Raw genomic sequence first — 17170 nt, 5'->3', positions numbered from 1 at the left:
GAAGTAGATTACACAGTCTTTTGTTGCACCTTTTTCTAACCAAGTGGCCCTATTTTTTTTTCCCCTTTTGCCCTTTTTTCCTTTCTGAGGATATCAGAGCAACACATCAAGCATGTCGCTGTGAAGAAAAAGTCCCTCCCTCCAAGGGCAATGGACAAAAATATCTGAATTACAGGTTCAAATCCTGGATAATTTACCTGAGTCCCAACAAGGGAGAATATGGATCCATCTCACCTGATCCAGAGGATTTTGTAAATGGACTCTAATAGGATCTATAACTGATCCATTACTTACTTAGGTCAAGGAACCCAAATATCAGAGACCTTAAACAACTGGAAACAAGTCATATTGTGGACCACGGCTTGTGAAAATTTTGCAGATGTCACGAAGTCTGAAAAATTTGATACATTCAGTCCCACCAAGAGGACATTCAAGCATGATTAATAGTTTGGTGATTTCTCGCGTCGTAGCTACAACAGTCAGATGAAATAGAGCTCAACTTTGAAACTAGGTCTGAAAGGGAGAAGAAGACAGCTTGAGAAAGGTGATTTTTGAGGGCAAAAGTGTATCAATAAAAGAATGATCATTAAGGGCTCATCAAGGGCATGAAATCAGGTTAAGAAAATTTGAAGGTAGTAGATGTGCTGGGGTTGGGAAGAGGAGATGTTGGAGTAGAAACTTGGCTTCTACGTCTGACCATTTTTGCAGATAATCTGCTGGTCCAACGTAGAATAGATGGATTGATAGTTGCGACAGCAAGAAATTTTGCTTCGAAGGGAGGTGAAGTTTCCTGGAGTTCCTTTTCTAGCAGTAGGTCAGAGAAAAATACTAGTGCGACATTTTCCTCGTGAAAGCACAATTGCTCACGGAACTTCTTTTGAGGAGGATGCTCACTGAAATTTCGCATCTTCAAAAAGGCGGACCAAAGTACTGTAAAAAGCTAATTGAGATTAGAAAGTTTGTGAGTTTGAAAAGTTTAAGCACATCAAAGTCAGCATAAATCTCGGGCATCGTTACCTTTTCAAAATTGTTAGGAACGAGCCAAAAATGTCTTTCTCAGCCCACGCTGTACCTCTAGGGCTCGATGGAAGTGCGCTTTATATATAAATTCATGAAAAATAATAGCTAATTCAGATTACCGGGGTGCCGAGCTGGCCTGTTCTTTTGAGTTTTGCATGCCAAGTCTCAATCTAATAGTAGCAATTTATGGCCAGATTCATCAATCTAATCTACAAACAATCCATTTTAAGTAATTCGAGTCTTGATATTAATTATTTTGGATTATAAATAGATCGATCCGTCTTTGTTTATTAAATGAGTTGGGTTCAAGTTAGGACTTTTGATCCATTTAACATGTTTTGATCTGTCTAATAATTAGATTAGATTATAATCCGATCTATTTAATCTATTTTAAATTTATCTTCTGACATGTTTAATCTAATCTGTTTAATTTATTTAATTTATTTGAAGATAGGTTGTATAGGACGGATCAAATTATCTATTTTATAAACAGATCATATTCAAATCTAAATTTTTGACTTATTCAATAAATAAGTTAGATTTGGGTTAATAAATTTTTGATCCGACCAGCTTCCAACTCAATATGTATCTAACCCTATCTGATTGCCACCCCTCCCTCAATCTGAGTATTTTTATTTTTTCTAAAAAAATAATCATAAGACCTTCCAACACATTTTAGAAAAGAGGCTATTTCATACCACCAGGGCCTTAGCGCAGCACTTGTTTCTATTTTCAACGTGTGTTCATTCATTTCTTGCCGAATATTGCTTTAAGGTCCATAAATTTGATGTTAAAAGCCAAATGAAGGGGGACATGATCTCTAAGTTACACATGTCAACTCATAAGGTATGCGATGTTTTTGTTATAACGAGAAATAGCAGCTCTATCTGCAATTCAAAAATTAGAATTTGATTATTGTATTCTTCATATTTACTGAAATTATATTGTCATTAGCAATAGTTACTTGGTCAGTTTGGATATATATATATATCTGTGATTTATAACCTTATATTAAACTTCATGATAGGATGCATGTTTTGATCCCACAGGATTATGCATAAAATCCTATTAGGAGAAAAATCTCATGTAGCTAATCTTAACTCGTGTTTAGGTAATAAATTAAAATTTTCTTCCCCTCGCTTCTTTCTCCTCTCTCCTCTTCTTTTACTAAAATAATAAACTTATCATTATCAAAATCATATTAATCATTATAATTATATAAAACAAAGCTAACATATCTCTATGTAGGAAGTTGCTGTGGTGCTTCTTAATTATTTTCAATGGAAATGATAGGAAACATCCTAACCATTCATTACATAGGGATAATTAAAAAACTTTTATTTTAGCAGGTCACCAAACTAGTTGATCTTGCACCACCCCCTCTCTTTGCCGGCAGTCTCACCTCCATCTCGCTGCCCCTCCAATCGGACATGCCATGATCCGTCGCCTCCACAACCTCTCTTCCATGTTTCTCGATCGACAATAGAAAAACACCGACTCCATCGTCAAAGAAAAAATTAGGAGTTGGAGGAGAAAAGAATTTTGAACATGCCAATAAGATTTTCAAAATTTTGTGCATTAGCCATTGCCTGTGTATTAGCCCTAATTGTTGAAAAAATTATGCATACTAGTCTTGATCGTGACCGAAATTATAGAAAATGGCTGATAGAAAATCTCAAGTATTATTTCTTAATTAGATGGCTAGTTAGTTTTCAATGAAAATGATGATTCTACTCTTTTAAAGCACCTAGCAAATATTTTTATGTATTTTTATAATTTTAAATTTGTTCATATTTTAGATGGATTTGAAATTTATATCTTGGATATCTACTACTCAAATTTGATTATATATATTTTATAATTTTTTATTGAAAAATAAAAGGTATGAATATTTGACTTCCAAAAATTTGGATAATCTACTACTGCCCTAACCAATAAGCCATAATTCACATCTATTTTTGAAATAATTGATGATATATTTGTAGGGTTTATACTATTATATACAAATACCCAACACAGAACCCTATAATTTCCTAAGCTTCCCTACTCGGCCGCTCTAAGCAGCCTGCTCGATTGAGACCCCTGAGGACGTAAAAAGGCAAATGGGGAAAACATATGAAAAATCATGTAAGGCCTTTTCCCACATAGATTGATCATTATTTTTTTTTCTTTTCACTTAGTTTTCTTTCCATTTCATTCTCTTTTTTGGAGATTTGTGTTGAAAGAGAGGATTGGAGGGAGATCGGGGGTTTCTTAGGTTTCGGTTGGGCTTTTCTCTTAGGTTCTGGCAAAGGCGACGAGGGGACGAATGGGCAAGGGGGCGGTGTTGGGGAGGGCGAGGAGGAGGCAGAGGAGGGCGATGAAGGAGAAGGGCAATTGGAGAGGGGTAGGAGATGGAAGAGGGGTAGGGAGGCAGTAGGGGAGGGGGCACGGGCGAAGAGGCATCGAAAGGGGGGAGGGGGAGGCCCAACAATCGTAGGAGATGAAAGAACCTCCGTAGATTTTTTTTCCCCATATGGATAGCCACCTCCTACCATTTTTTAATCCCATGATTCAGCCAGACAATCAGTGGATGGGAAAAAAAAATGTTGGTGTTATTCATTGTCCGTTGATCCCTTAAAATTTGGGCCAATTCTATTGTATCCAAATAGATCCTTGATCAAGCACATAACTTTTAAGTTGCATTTGGTAGCCGATAATCTATCCAGATTGCTAGCAATTTAAAAGAGTCCCACCAGATTATCAAGTTTGATATACTTTTTGGATTGGTAATTCAGATTATCAGATAATCCAGATTATCTCCTATGACGTAATGTGAATTACCAAAGAGAAAGGTGGCTATCCAGAATATCATGTATTTGATAATCTTATAATAATTTTTTGGATAAAATTATCTTCAAAAATCTGGACGATCTTCTTCCTCATGATGGGTAGCGGAAAAAGGAGAGCCAAAATCGACACCCTCCTTCATAAGATTCGGCTAGCAGCGGCTCCAAAATCGACAAATCAACGGGCCACTGCAGTCTCCCAACCATCGGCCATTGATAACCATCAAGAAGTAAGAGGAAAATGCCGATCAAGATAGGACCCGATGACCCCTCCCCCTTTTTTTCGTTTGTTTGTTAATCGAGCCACCGATGAGCCGCATCGGGCACCGTCGACTGCCCAGATGTTGCCATCAGAGTTGCCGCTGCCTCTCCGATCAGTGGCCTGCAGTCATTACACAGAGGAGGACACAGTGTGGAGGAGCCGATGGTCTCTCTCTCCTCTTTTTTTATCTGATATGAGGAAGAAAAAGATCGGGCTCAGTGGAGATCAAGCGACATCAGTCACTACTAGTGACGTCATGTCGAATGGCTGTGGGGGGGTGGGGTGTAGGGGACCGACGGTGTGAGTGAGGGCGGCGGTGCAGGTGGGTGAAGGCGGTGATGGAGGTGGCTATGGAGGGCACGGGTTGCAGGTTTGCCGGGGGATCAGGGGATGGTACAGAAGGTGGTGCAAACGATCGAGGGGTCGAGGGTGATGCTGGAGATGCGATTGTCGAGGGATCGGAGGTGGAGTTGTCGAGGGTGGGGGGGCATTGTGGCATGCGAGGGAAGGAGAAGGATGAAAAAAATAAAAAATAAAAAATAATATAATACATGATATATAATATATAATATATAATATATAATATATTATAATATATTTTTATTCTTTTATTCTGAAAAATTAAAAATTAGGTGCATGGAGTATAATTTTTAATAAATTTGATTTAAGAATATTTTAAAATTTTGATGTTATATTACTAGTGATCTGATTATCATATCCAATATATAAATCAATATTTTTAATAATTTTACTACAACATTACCTATATGTACCAAATATAATAATCAACATTACTGATAATCTATTCAGATTGCAGGTAATCTAGATTATTAAGTAATCCAGATTATAACTGTCTTACAATACACCAAACGCAACCATATATCTACAAGTTGGAATCATAATTATAATATTATATTATAATTTAATGAAAGAGAGAGAGAAAAAAATAAATAAAGAAAAGAATAAGAAAAGGAAAGAAAAAAAGAAAGAGAAAGAAAAATAAAAGAAAGAAGAAAGAAAAGCATAATCGATTGATCCTTCAGGATTTGGGCCAATTTTATCTTTTCCAAATGGATTCTTGATAAAATAAAAAAAAGTATTTAAATTTTATTTCTATAATGATAATTATTACATTATAATTCAATGAAGAAAAAAAAGGAAAGAAATAAAGAAGAAAAAAAAGAGGGGAAAGAAAAATAAAGTAAAGAAGAAAGGAAAGTATGGTCGATTAATCTTTCAGAATTTGGGTCAATTTTAACTTTTTCAAATAGATCTTTGATAAATTAAAAAAATACTTAAATTCTATTCCTGTCATTTGAAATCATAATTATTATATTAAATTCAATAAAGGGAAAAAAGGAAAAATAAAGAAAAAAAGAAGAAAAGGAAAGAAAAAGGAAAGAGGAAGGAAAATAAAGCAAAGAAGAAAGGAAAGCAAGATGGATCGATCCTTCAGAATTTGGGCTAGTTCTATTTTTTTCAAATAGATCATTGATAAAATAAAAAAAAAAGTACTTAGATTTTGTTTTTACTAGTTAGAATTGTAATTACTATATTATAATTTAATAAAGAGAAAAATGATAAGAAATAAATAAAGAAAAAAAGATGAAAAGAAAAGAAAAAAAAGGGGAAGAAAAATATAGTAAAGAAAAAAAGGAAAGCATGGTCGATTGATCCTTCAGGATTTGGACCAATTCTATCTTTTCCAAACAAATCCTTGATAAAATAAAAAAAGCACTTAAATTTTATTTCTACTAGATCGAATCGTAATTATTATATTATAATTCAATGAAGAGAAAAGAGTAAAGAAATAAATAAAGAAAAGAAGAAGAAAAGGAAAGAAAAAAGAAAGGAGAAGAAAATAAAATAAAGAAAAAAGAAAAGCATGGTCAATTGATCCTTCAAGATTTAGACTAATTCTATCATTTCCAAATAAATCTTTGATAAAATGAAAAAAAGCATTTAAATGTTGTTTCTCTTTATTGGAATCATAATTATTATATATTATAATTCAATGAAGAAAAAATGGGAAAGAAAATATAAAGAAAAGAAGAAGAAAAGGAAAGAAAAAAAACAAAGGAGAAAAAACATAAAGTCAACAAGAAAGGAAAGCATGGTTGATTGATCCTTCAAGATTTGGGCCTATTCTATCTTTTCCAGATAGATCCTTGATATAATAAAAAAATACTTAAATTTTATTTCTGCTAGCTAGAGTCATAATTATTATATTATAATTCAATAAAGAGAAAAAGGGTAAGAAATAAATAAAGAAAAGAAGAAGACAAGAAAAAAAAGGGAAGAAAAATAAAGTAAAGAAGAAAGGAAAGCATGGTCGGATTTGGGTTTATTCTATTTTTTCTAAATAGATCTCTGATAAAATTTAATAAAAAACTATACTTAAATTTTATTCTTACTAGTTGGAATCATAATTATTATATTATAATTTAATGAAGAAAAAAAAAGGATGAGAGATAACTAAAGAAAAGAAGAAGAAAAAGAAAGAAAAAAAGAAAAAGAGAGAAAAATAAAGTAAAGAAAGGAAAGCATGGCCAATTAATCATTCAGGATTTGGGCCAATTTTATTTTTTCCAAATAGATCCTTGATAAAATAAAAAAAGTACTTAAATTTTGTTTTTGCTATTTGGATTCATAATTATTATATTATAATTTAGTAAAGAAAAAAAAAATAAATAATGAAAAGAAGAAGAAAATGAAAGAAAAAAAAGAAAAGAGAAGAAAAAAAAAGTAAAGAAGAAAGAAAGCATGGTCAATTGATCATTCAGGATTTGATCTAATTCTATTTTTTCCAAATGGATCCTTAATAAAATTTTAAAAAAAAAGCACTTAAATTTTGTTACTGCTAGCTGGAATTGTAATTATTATATTATAACTCAATAAAGGGAAAAAGGGTAAGAAACGAATAAAGAAAAGAAGAAGAAAGGGAAAGAAAAAAAGAACAAAAAAGAAGAAAAATAAAGTTAAGAAGAAAGAGAAGCACGGTTGATTGATCCTTTAGGATTTTGGCCCATTCTATCTTTCCCAAACATAATTTTAATATAATTAAAAAAAATAAATAAATTTTATTTCTACTAGGTAGAATCATAATTCTTATATTATAATTTAATAAATGGAAAAAAGATAGCAGCACTAAACAAGTCCAATTTTAAAGTGAGTTCTAGTGAGAGAAAGTTCAGAATGGAGAAAAAGAAGGCGAGTGATAAAGGATCAATAGTGAACCCTATTTCTATGAGAAAAGAGTTCGAAAAGGGGGAAGAGAGGCCAGATATGAAAACCTCTGGCCTCTCTGATGAGTTTTCAACCTTTGTGGAGGAGGGCTCAACTAGCGGTGTCAAGCTTGATCAGCGAGGGGCTTTCAAGCCCAGGGGTTCCATTTCCTCTGGCAAGGAGGTGGAAGGCTTTTACGGGACTACTCCATCATCTGGAAAGAAGACTTTGAAAGAAACAGGTGAGCAATCCAACCCTTCAATGATTTTCTCCTCTGATACATCTTCTCTGGAGCACTCAAGACCTGGTAGGAAGGTGGTTAGAAACGGTGCTGATGCGGTTCCCAAGGAAGGGGCTTTTATGGGGGAAGCTCCATCGACCTCAAATCCGAAGCTTAAAGGGGTCCATGGATCTCCTCCCAGGAACTCAGTCTCGAAGCAAGGAAATGGATCTCTTGAGGCTCCGAAATCTTGGTCACAAGCGCAATGCAAATTTCAGTGGGTGGCATCCTCAGCATCGGCAGAGGAGATAGCTATTATGGAGAAGCGATTTTCCCAGGTGGTGGCTTTTGCAGACGAGGAGATCGATCTATTCTGTGCCTGATGGAAGGCTGCTTTGATTGATAAGTTTATGGATAGAGGGTTTCTATTGATTTTGTCTAAAAAAAGATGAGAGTCATGATGGAATGTAGAAGAAAAATTTCAAATGTACTCTCTCTCAGATGGAGTCTTACTATTTGATCTTCCATCAGAGGATATCCAAGGCTATATCCTAGCAAAAGGCCCTTGGTCCTTGGCTGGTCAATTACTTGCATTGGAGAGCTGGAGACCAAATTTCAATCCCAGTCGGAACGATGTTCACCAACTGAGGGTCTGGATTCAGCTATCAAACCTCCCTATTGAATTATGGGATAGGGAGAAGATATTTTAAATTGTTTCTATAGCGGGCTCTCCTTTGTCCCTTGATGATTGGATGGAATCATCTATTAGGAAGAAATTTGCCCAAGTCTGTGTTGTTGGATGCCACAAAGGCCGTTTGCCCAGAAACCAGGATTAGGGTGAAGAATAATCTCTTATCACAGTAATTCAGTTATGAAGAGTTGTCGGACTTGTGCTACTCCTGTGGGCTCCTGGGAAGAACTTGGGAATCATGTAGCTATGCGAAGATTCATGAGCCCTACCAAGTTTATGATTCTTGGATTCGTGTGGCCAGGATACTGGTCAATTGGGAAGAATCCAAAGAGGCTATCAAAAATTCTAATACTGGAGCTGCTGGTGGATAGCCTACTGAAGCTTGGTCTACTCCTAAGAAGACTTTTAAAAAGTTTCCTCCTAAATCCTCCCCTAACGTTCAGGAAAAAGTCCAAATTAGTGGAATTGGATCCTGATTTGCCCTATTGCAATCTGATGTTCCTGATGAGCCTTCGGAACCCCAAAGCATGGACATTGTAGTCGCCTCACCTATTTCATCTGCTTTGATGGTTCTGAAAGACAAACATAAAAGATTTCCTACTAAAGTGCCACCTGCCAACCGATCACTTGACTTCATCTCTTCCCCAACTTCAAAAGTTATAGTCCTCGAGAAGTCATATGCTCGAGAGGAGGAGAGTCGGTAGCAATTATCCGATGCTCTAGTTCCATAATTGAGGGGCACTTATAAGAAACTATGGAGACCGGTGGGTACTGCTAGCATGCTTGGAGCCAATCAACACACTAAGACAATGCCTATCACTTCATCAACAACTCCTAACCCAAGCTTAGACCATCTCCAATGTAAACTTTCCCTTGATGTTTCTTCATGCTTCAATCAACTTCAATTTACTTTACAAAACATCTCCGGAGGTAGTTTGTTCGTGGTGGATTCTTTTGGGAATAAATCATGTGTGACCGAAGGGGCTTCGAGAGCACTCTTTCACTCTACCCTATGAATTGTTGGGAAATATGTCCTAAAGCCAATCATCTAAGTGGTAGATGATTGGAATTAATATATGAATTATCTAATAATAATAGTTATTGATAGGTTCATCATAAAAGTTCTATCTTCCTTAAATGAACTCCTAAATTATGATGAAGTCCTTAGAACCACAATCAATCGATAAAGGAGGATTTATCGGATGGTTCTTAAATTGTTCACGATCAAATGATAAGTTATTAACAAAGATGATAACTAATCAAGTGTAGGTTGCTGTATGCCATATGCATTGGTTGTCCTCGTAACCAAATAGTATGGAGACACTGGTATGATATCCAGGTAAGATGTAAGAGTACATCTGTACTGAACATGACCAATGTAACACTCTACTATCAAGAGTCGTTAGCTAAGGCCAATGGGTATAAGTGTCCCTCCGACCTGAGATCACCACAGTGACTTGCAAGCAACTCACTGTGCTTTAGTGCTGGACTGCCTGTATTTTTAATATAGGTTTGAAAGATTTTTGGGTACAGTCAAGTACTTGTGAAATCGATGTGTGAGTCAAGATGGGATTGACCACTCCTGATTAACTTCAGAAAGAGAATGTCTCGTCGTGTTTCAATTTAGCAAAATCTAGGCCTGGGTAATCTTCGTGAGGAGTCACGGGATTTGCAAAATTTTGAGACACAATAGAGATGACTTGTATGAGTGTTGACAGCATACTCGAAGTCATCTTGAGCATTATTGATCAAAGAGATGAATTATATAGTAACCATGGATCAGGGTTCTTAGAATGTTGCTTTGCATACATTCGATCTATCTGGACGTCGAAAATCATTGCTAGATGGTTACTTCGATTGGTACAGAAATTAATTTCTATGCTATCGACTTAAGTTCAAACCTATAGGATCACACACATAAGAGATTATAATTTAATCAAATGGTTAATCGATGATTGAGAATCATTCTAAGGTTAAACAATCAATGTGATTGATATTTGACCTAATGCAAGTGTTGCAGGAGGATCAATTAGCAATTGAATTGCTAATTGGCTTAATCTGATTGAGCAATTGGGCTAAGATCAAGTCTAAATGAATTTGATTCAATTAGAATTAGTTTGAATTTAATTAGATTAAGTCTAATTGATTTATTGGATAAGCCAGTTGCAAGAGAGAATAAGTTCCTGTTCGACTAGGACTTGTATGCACCTAATTTTTAATTAAGTTAGGATTTAAATCATAATTAAATATGATTTAATCTGATTTAATTAGACTTCTAGTTGGATTGAGATCATCCTTAATTAGATTGTAATTAATTTGGATTGGATTCAAAGAGTTTGACCTAGTCTACATGAGAATCCTAGTTAGACTAGGATTCTATTTTTCTCCCTTGCGCCACCTAAGAAAGTCCACGCCCATATATTTATTTTCAGATATTTTTTATGTGATATTCACATCTAAGAAAAGTAATCTCACACCATTTATTTTAGAGATTTGAATCAGATTTGATTTGGTTCATTATGGAAAGTGATTGGGTTTATTATGGAAAGTGGTTTGGATTTATTTTCTTTTGAAAAGTCTCTCTTCACAAGAACTCCTCTCTCCTCTCTTGCGCCAATTTTCTCCATACCTACATTCTCTTTATGATGCCTCTTTTGTGCATGGTTTTCTACTCTCCATGCATAAAATAAGAGAAGGGGCGTCCAAGAGTTGGATGCCCCATAGTTTTCTTGTTTGACTAAGTCTTTTGACCTAGTCTACCTTATATAGTGGTGCCTCCTATATGATGATTTTAGGGAGTCAAAAATCTATGATTTTTTCATAAAAAAAGCAGAGAAGAAAGAGGATGGCATGGGTGTTTTGAGGCATCAATTTTTTTGAAGGAGAGTCTTCTATCAAGACATCAAAAGTTGATGTCCTGTAGAGACAAAAGGTAAGAGAGAAGATTGTTTTCTCTTATTATTTTTCTTTCAGTTTATTTTCTCTTTATTTTTGTATTTTTATGTGATAAAAATCTGAGAGAAAAAGAGGGATGGCATGGTGGATCTATGCTCCAATGAGTTGGGGCATGGTGATCTGATATTGGACATGATCTGATCATATCTTGATGAGAGAAGAAGAAGAAAAGAAGGTCTTCTTTTAAGATTTCTTTTAGAACTCTTCTTCTCCATCAATCATGAGATTTTTCTATGAAAAAAATTAGATAACATAAGATCTGAAAGTTTGAGAAACATCTAGAGAAGAAGATCTCCTCATGTCCTAGCATAGAGATGTTCTCAGGACATCAATTGTTGATGTCCTAAAAGAGAAGAACTGTCTTCTCTTAGGACCTTTTCTATTATATATTATTTCTGATTTTAGGAAGGTCAAAGGGTTTGACTTCTCCCTCATTCCTTCTCATATTCTTTATCTCTTGGAATGTCCAAGAGATCCGAAGAATATTTATAGATTAACCATCTAGAGGGATCTGCAAGAAGCTAGCACTTCGAGCGGATCTTTGTTCGACGAATCTTCGATTTTGTTGCAGCCTCGTGTGGATTACTTGTAGAGGCTGGATGCGTGTGCGGCTTCAAAAGCAATAAAAAAAATCAACTGTGGAGTTTTCGACCCACGCGAAGGTAAGAGATATGATCTCTTCTCTTACCTAGATGTGATCTAGGTTTTAGATCTAAAACTGTTTTAGATCTAGGGTATTGATTTGATCAATACCAAAGCTTTTATTTTCTGACTTATAAATGCAATATGACATGTTATAGGTCCTAATTGTAGGATTTAGTAACCTGATTACATGTATTTGTATATTAAATTATTTAATTTACATATTCCGCTGCGTTACATTTCAAAAATATTTTAAAATTTATGCATGAAACCCTGCACTTTTTTCATCAGATCCTCACATGGAACTGCAGGGGTGCTGCTAAGTGCCCATTTATTACCTACTCTAAATTGTTGATTGGCCAGTATAGGCCTGATATCTGTTATTTTTTGGAGACACATCTCTCTGACCATGGGAAAAAGAGGGTGCAAAGGCTGTTGGGACCTGTCTGGAATCTCCACATGATTCTTGCTATAGGACTTTTTGGCAGTATTCTTATTGTTTGGTACAAAAGGGTTGGTAATGTTAATTTTACTCATACTAACTGACAAGTTGCATTCGGTATTATCTCTGTTGCTCAGTATTCTCCATGGGTCCTAGGTGTTGTGTATGCTAGTACTTGTAGAAAGGAAAGATAGATTCTGTTGCAATAAATTGAAGCGATCCTCTCTATGGGCCTGCCCTTGATGCTAGCTGATAATTTTAATTGTATAGTCAATCCTGAAGACAAAAAAGACAGGAAGCCATTTCATGTGGATAGGGATATTAGGGAGTTTAGAGATTTTTTGCGTAGATCTAGTCTTATTGATTTGGGATATAAAGGCCCTAGCTTTACCTGATGTAATAATCATCTTGGGTTGGCTAGAGTCTAGGAGAAAATTGATCATTCCTTTGCATCTCACTCATGAGGAGAATGTTTTGAAGATATTACTGTTTTCCATCTTGTCAGGTTCGCTTCAGATCATTATCCTCTTTTGATATCTCTAACTAGTGGGATTGTTCGTAACCCTCCGCCCTTTCATTTTGAAAAGTTTTGACTTTAATGCTAGGGATTTCGTGAAGTGGTTACGAAGGCTTAGCATTGTATTGGAAACTACTCTCCTGGTGTTAGACTTGTGATGTTGTTGTCTAGCACTAGGAAGGCTATCATGAGATGGAAGTTTCAAATAGGGAACACTTTTTCTAAGGGGCAGCAATTATATGATCAAATTTATTAACTTCAATTGTTAGAATCTCAAAGTCAAGGTCTCTCTATTGATCAACACTTTCAGCTTCTATCTCTTCTCCAAACCTATAATCAGAATCTTCATCTTCAAAAAATTTTATGGAAATAAAATACTAGAATTTCTTGGCTGAAGGAAGATGATGCTAATTCATCCTTTTTCCATCACTCTATAATTCTCAGAAGGAGGGGTAACCAGATTTCAATGCTTCATAATGCCTAGGATCAGGAGGTGCATGACGTTCATGAAATCATTGATCTGCTCCTCACATACTTTCATGATCGATGGACAGCCCAACAAGATTTAGAGGACCTTGACATCCCAATTCTTTCATTTGTCATCTCAGAAGCCCTAAATGCCCAATTAACTAAAATGATCACCACGGATGAATTGGAGGAAGTTGTGTGAAGTTTAAAAGGTGATAAGGCCCCTGGATTGGATGGTTTTTCTACTATATTTTATCATCATTTTGAGGACATTATTAAAGGAGATGTTTTTCAAGCCATTCATTATTTCTTTATGAAGGCCATGACGTCGGATGCTTGGAAAAAAACCTAGATCACTTTGCTGCCCAAGAAGTCAAGCCCTCTTCAAGTCTTTGATTTCAGGCCGATCAATTTATGTAATACCATTACAAGATGGCTGCTAAAGTTTTGGCTAATAGAATCAAACCTCTGCTTTCTATCATCATATCACCCTAGCAAGATTCCTTCATCCAAGGTCAGAATATTACTAATAATATTCTTTTAGCTCAAGAAATATTGCATTCTCTTAAGAAAGTCCCTCCTTTTAAAGGGCTGGCTTTGATCAAGCTTGACATGGAAAAGGCTTTGCATTGGCCCTTTCTCTTTCATATCTTATCTCAATTGGGGTTTTATTCTCAATTTATAGCATGGATCAAGGGCTGCATTCTTTCACTATAATTTGCTATTCTGGTTAATGGATCCCCATCTCATTTATTTCATATTTCTCGTGGTTTGAGGTAGGGTTGTCCATTGTCTCCTTATTTGTTTATCTTTTGTTTCGAGATTCTATCCAAATTCTTGCATTATGTCGTAGATGTCAACCGTTTAAAAGCTTACAAGGTTCCAAGGGGAGGACCTACTATCTTTCATCTCTTCTTTGCTGATGACTGCTTGTTAGTGTCTAAGGCAAATATTCGGGATGTTGGTTGCATGAAGGCTATTATTGATGCTTATTGCTCTATCTCTAATCAAGCCATTAATCTTTCCAAGTCCCAAATTATGATTAGCCCAACAGTTCCTAGGAGAATCAAAAGACATATTCATCGGCTTCTTGCTATGAATAAGGTTGCTGGTGTGTGGAATTACCTGGGGGTTCCCTTGTTTGGTAGGCCTTTAAGATCAGGAGCCTTTTTTGATTTACATGACAAGGTAATGTGGAGGATTTTTAGTTCGTAATGGAAAACTCTTTCTTTGGCCGAAAGAGCCACTTTCCTCAATTCTATCCTAACATCTATTCCTCCTTACATCTTATCTTGCATTCATGTTCTGGTGGGTGTCATCAGGAAATTTGAAAGAGAATACAAAGCTTTTCTTTGGGGCCATGCTATTGATCATAAGGGGCTTCACTTAATTGCTTAGGAGAATGTTTGCTCCCCAAAGAACCAAGGGGGATTTGGCCTTACATCCCTTCATGACCGTAGAAAAGTCTTTTTATGTAAGCAGGTGGCTAATCTCATTCTTCATCCTAACTCTCTATGGGCTAAGGTGATCACTGCTAAATATAATTTCAACCAATCTTGGTCTTTATATTCTCCTCCCCATCACTGTTCCAAGATATGGAGGAAAATTGCGGCTAAAGGTTTTTCTGTTCAATTTCAATTCCTTTGGCTCATAGGCAATAGGCAATCTGTTAATGTATTTCACGATCTATGGATTTCTAATGTGCCATTGGCACTTTGGCGTATGGCCTCCACCATTAAGTTCGATGCAATGCTTGATAGCCATCATTAGAAGATGAACGGTTATCAAATAGGATGCTCTTATATATCATGCATGCATGATGCATCTTGTTTGATGGTTGCTTCCTTTCCTATTCTTCTAGAACACGAATTCTCTATACTGTACGATTTCACTATAAAATCTTTTGATATCAATTTTCCTATTAATGATATTCACCTCAGTGCTCTTATTTCTGCTGATGGGTGTGGGATTTGGATTTGCTACATGATATCTTTCCAACTTAAAAGATGAGCCTCATTACTCGCATCCCTATTGCAATTGGCAACTGGTCTGATCAATTGGTCTGGTATCCATCTAGAAGCACTCATGTAGCCCTCAAGGATATCCAACCACTTATTAACCCACAGCAGTCTTCTAACATGTCTTTGTCAATTGACTGGATTTGGAAATTGAATGTTCCCCCTAGAGTTAAATTTTTTTGATGGAAACTACTACGAGACAGGCTGCCTTTCAAGTTTTTTCTGCTTAATAGAGGGATCCTTCAAGCATCTCAGAGCCATTGTGATGTTTGTGGTAATGTTCCTAAGGATGTTAACCACATTCTCTTCCAATGCCCTGTGACTGTGGGTTGCTGGCAAATTCTTAATCACATCATTCACTTGTCTGTGCCTAATTCTTTGCCAGGTTTGGTCGATTTGCTGTCAACCTTTGGGGTAGAGAAAGGCATCTCTGGTTGCAATTGTGGCCTGACAACTTTGGACTGCTTGCAATGAAAGGGTCTTTCAGCAGACCTACCTTTCTTCTCTCAGTATTATTCAACAAGCTCATCTTTGTATCCTTCCTAGTGATATTGCAACTCATGGCATAAATTTTGGGTGTCAGTTAAGGCACTGGGGTAGTCATTTATCATTCCCTTACAGTAATTCTCACACTTCTTCTCATTGGCTCCCTCCTCCCTTGGCACTTTGAAAATCAATTTTGATGCTGCGTGCCAGTTAAGGCACTGGGGTAGTCATTTACCATTTCCTTACAGTAATTCTCGCACTTCTTCTCATTGGCTCCCTCCTCCCTTTGGCACTTTGAAAATCAATTTTGATGCTGCAATGAAGGAAGAAAAAGCTACAGTGGGTTTTGTCATTTGTGATGCTCAGGGTGCTTTAATTTATGCTAGTGGAAAACTTTTCTCCTCTACTCCGACCTCTTATGCTGAACTTATGGCGCATGGGTGCGTTTATAGACTATTGTGATTCAGTTGCATTCTTTGCATATTTGGTTAGAAGGTGATGCTTTATTTGTTATCTCCTTTATCAATAATAGTATCATGAACAGGTGTTTAGGTCCTCCCATCCTTCAGGACATTATCAGATGGAAAGCTAACTGCTTAACCTTTTTAGCTTCGCATACTTATCGGCACAACAACTGTGCTACCGATTTTGCTGCTAAGCTTGTTTGCAGGGAGACTTCTTTTGCAATGGGGGTGACACCTTAAACCAGGCTTTCCATCTTATTTTGCAGGCTGATAGCTCTCGGATCCCTACTCTGGATGGTCAGCAGATACTATCTGGGGTGTTTCCTGTATAGCCTTTAATCCTGTTTGCCATCTATTTATCTTTTTCTCAGTTTGTTTGTACCAGGTTGTAGTGTTGTTAACTTTTATTTTAATTACTGTTGTAGGTTGTTGTGCTGTCTACTTCAGATGTAGGGCTGTTTCAGTTTCTTTGTTTTAGGTTGCTTGTTTCAAGTTGTAGTTTGGTTTGTATCAGGTGGTAGAAGTTATGTACTTTGGTTTACCTATCTATTGAAAGCTCAGGCTCCTGTTTCTATCAAAAAAGAGAAAAAAGATACGAAATAAATAAAGAAAAGAAGAAGAAAGGAAAGAAAAAAAAGAAAAGAGAAATTAAATAAAGAAGAAAGGAAAGTCTGGTCGATTGATCCTTCAAGATTTGGGACAATTTTATTTTTTCCAAATAGATTCTTGATAAAATTTAAGAAAAATGCACTTAGATTTTGTTTTTACTAGTTGGAATCATAGTTATTATATTATAATTTAATGAACGAAAAAAGGGTAAGAAATAAATAAAGGAAAGAAGAAAAGAAAAGGAAAGAAAGAAAGAAAGAGGAAGAAAAATAAAGTAAAGAAGAAAGAAAAGCGTGGTCGATTAATCCTTCAGGATTTGGATC

This window comes from Elaeis guineensis, chromosome 2 (genome assembly GCF_000442705.2).
Source record: "Elaeis guineensis isolate ETL-2024a chromosome 2, EG11, whole genome shotgun sequence".
NCBI classification, from domain to species: Eukaryota; Viridiplantae; Streptophyta; class Magnoliopsida; order Arecales; family Arecaceae; genus Elaeis; species Elaeis guineensis.
This window is presented reverse-complemented; position numbering follows the sequence as displayed.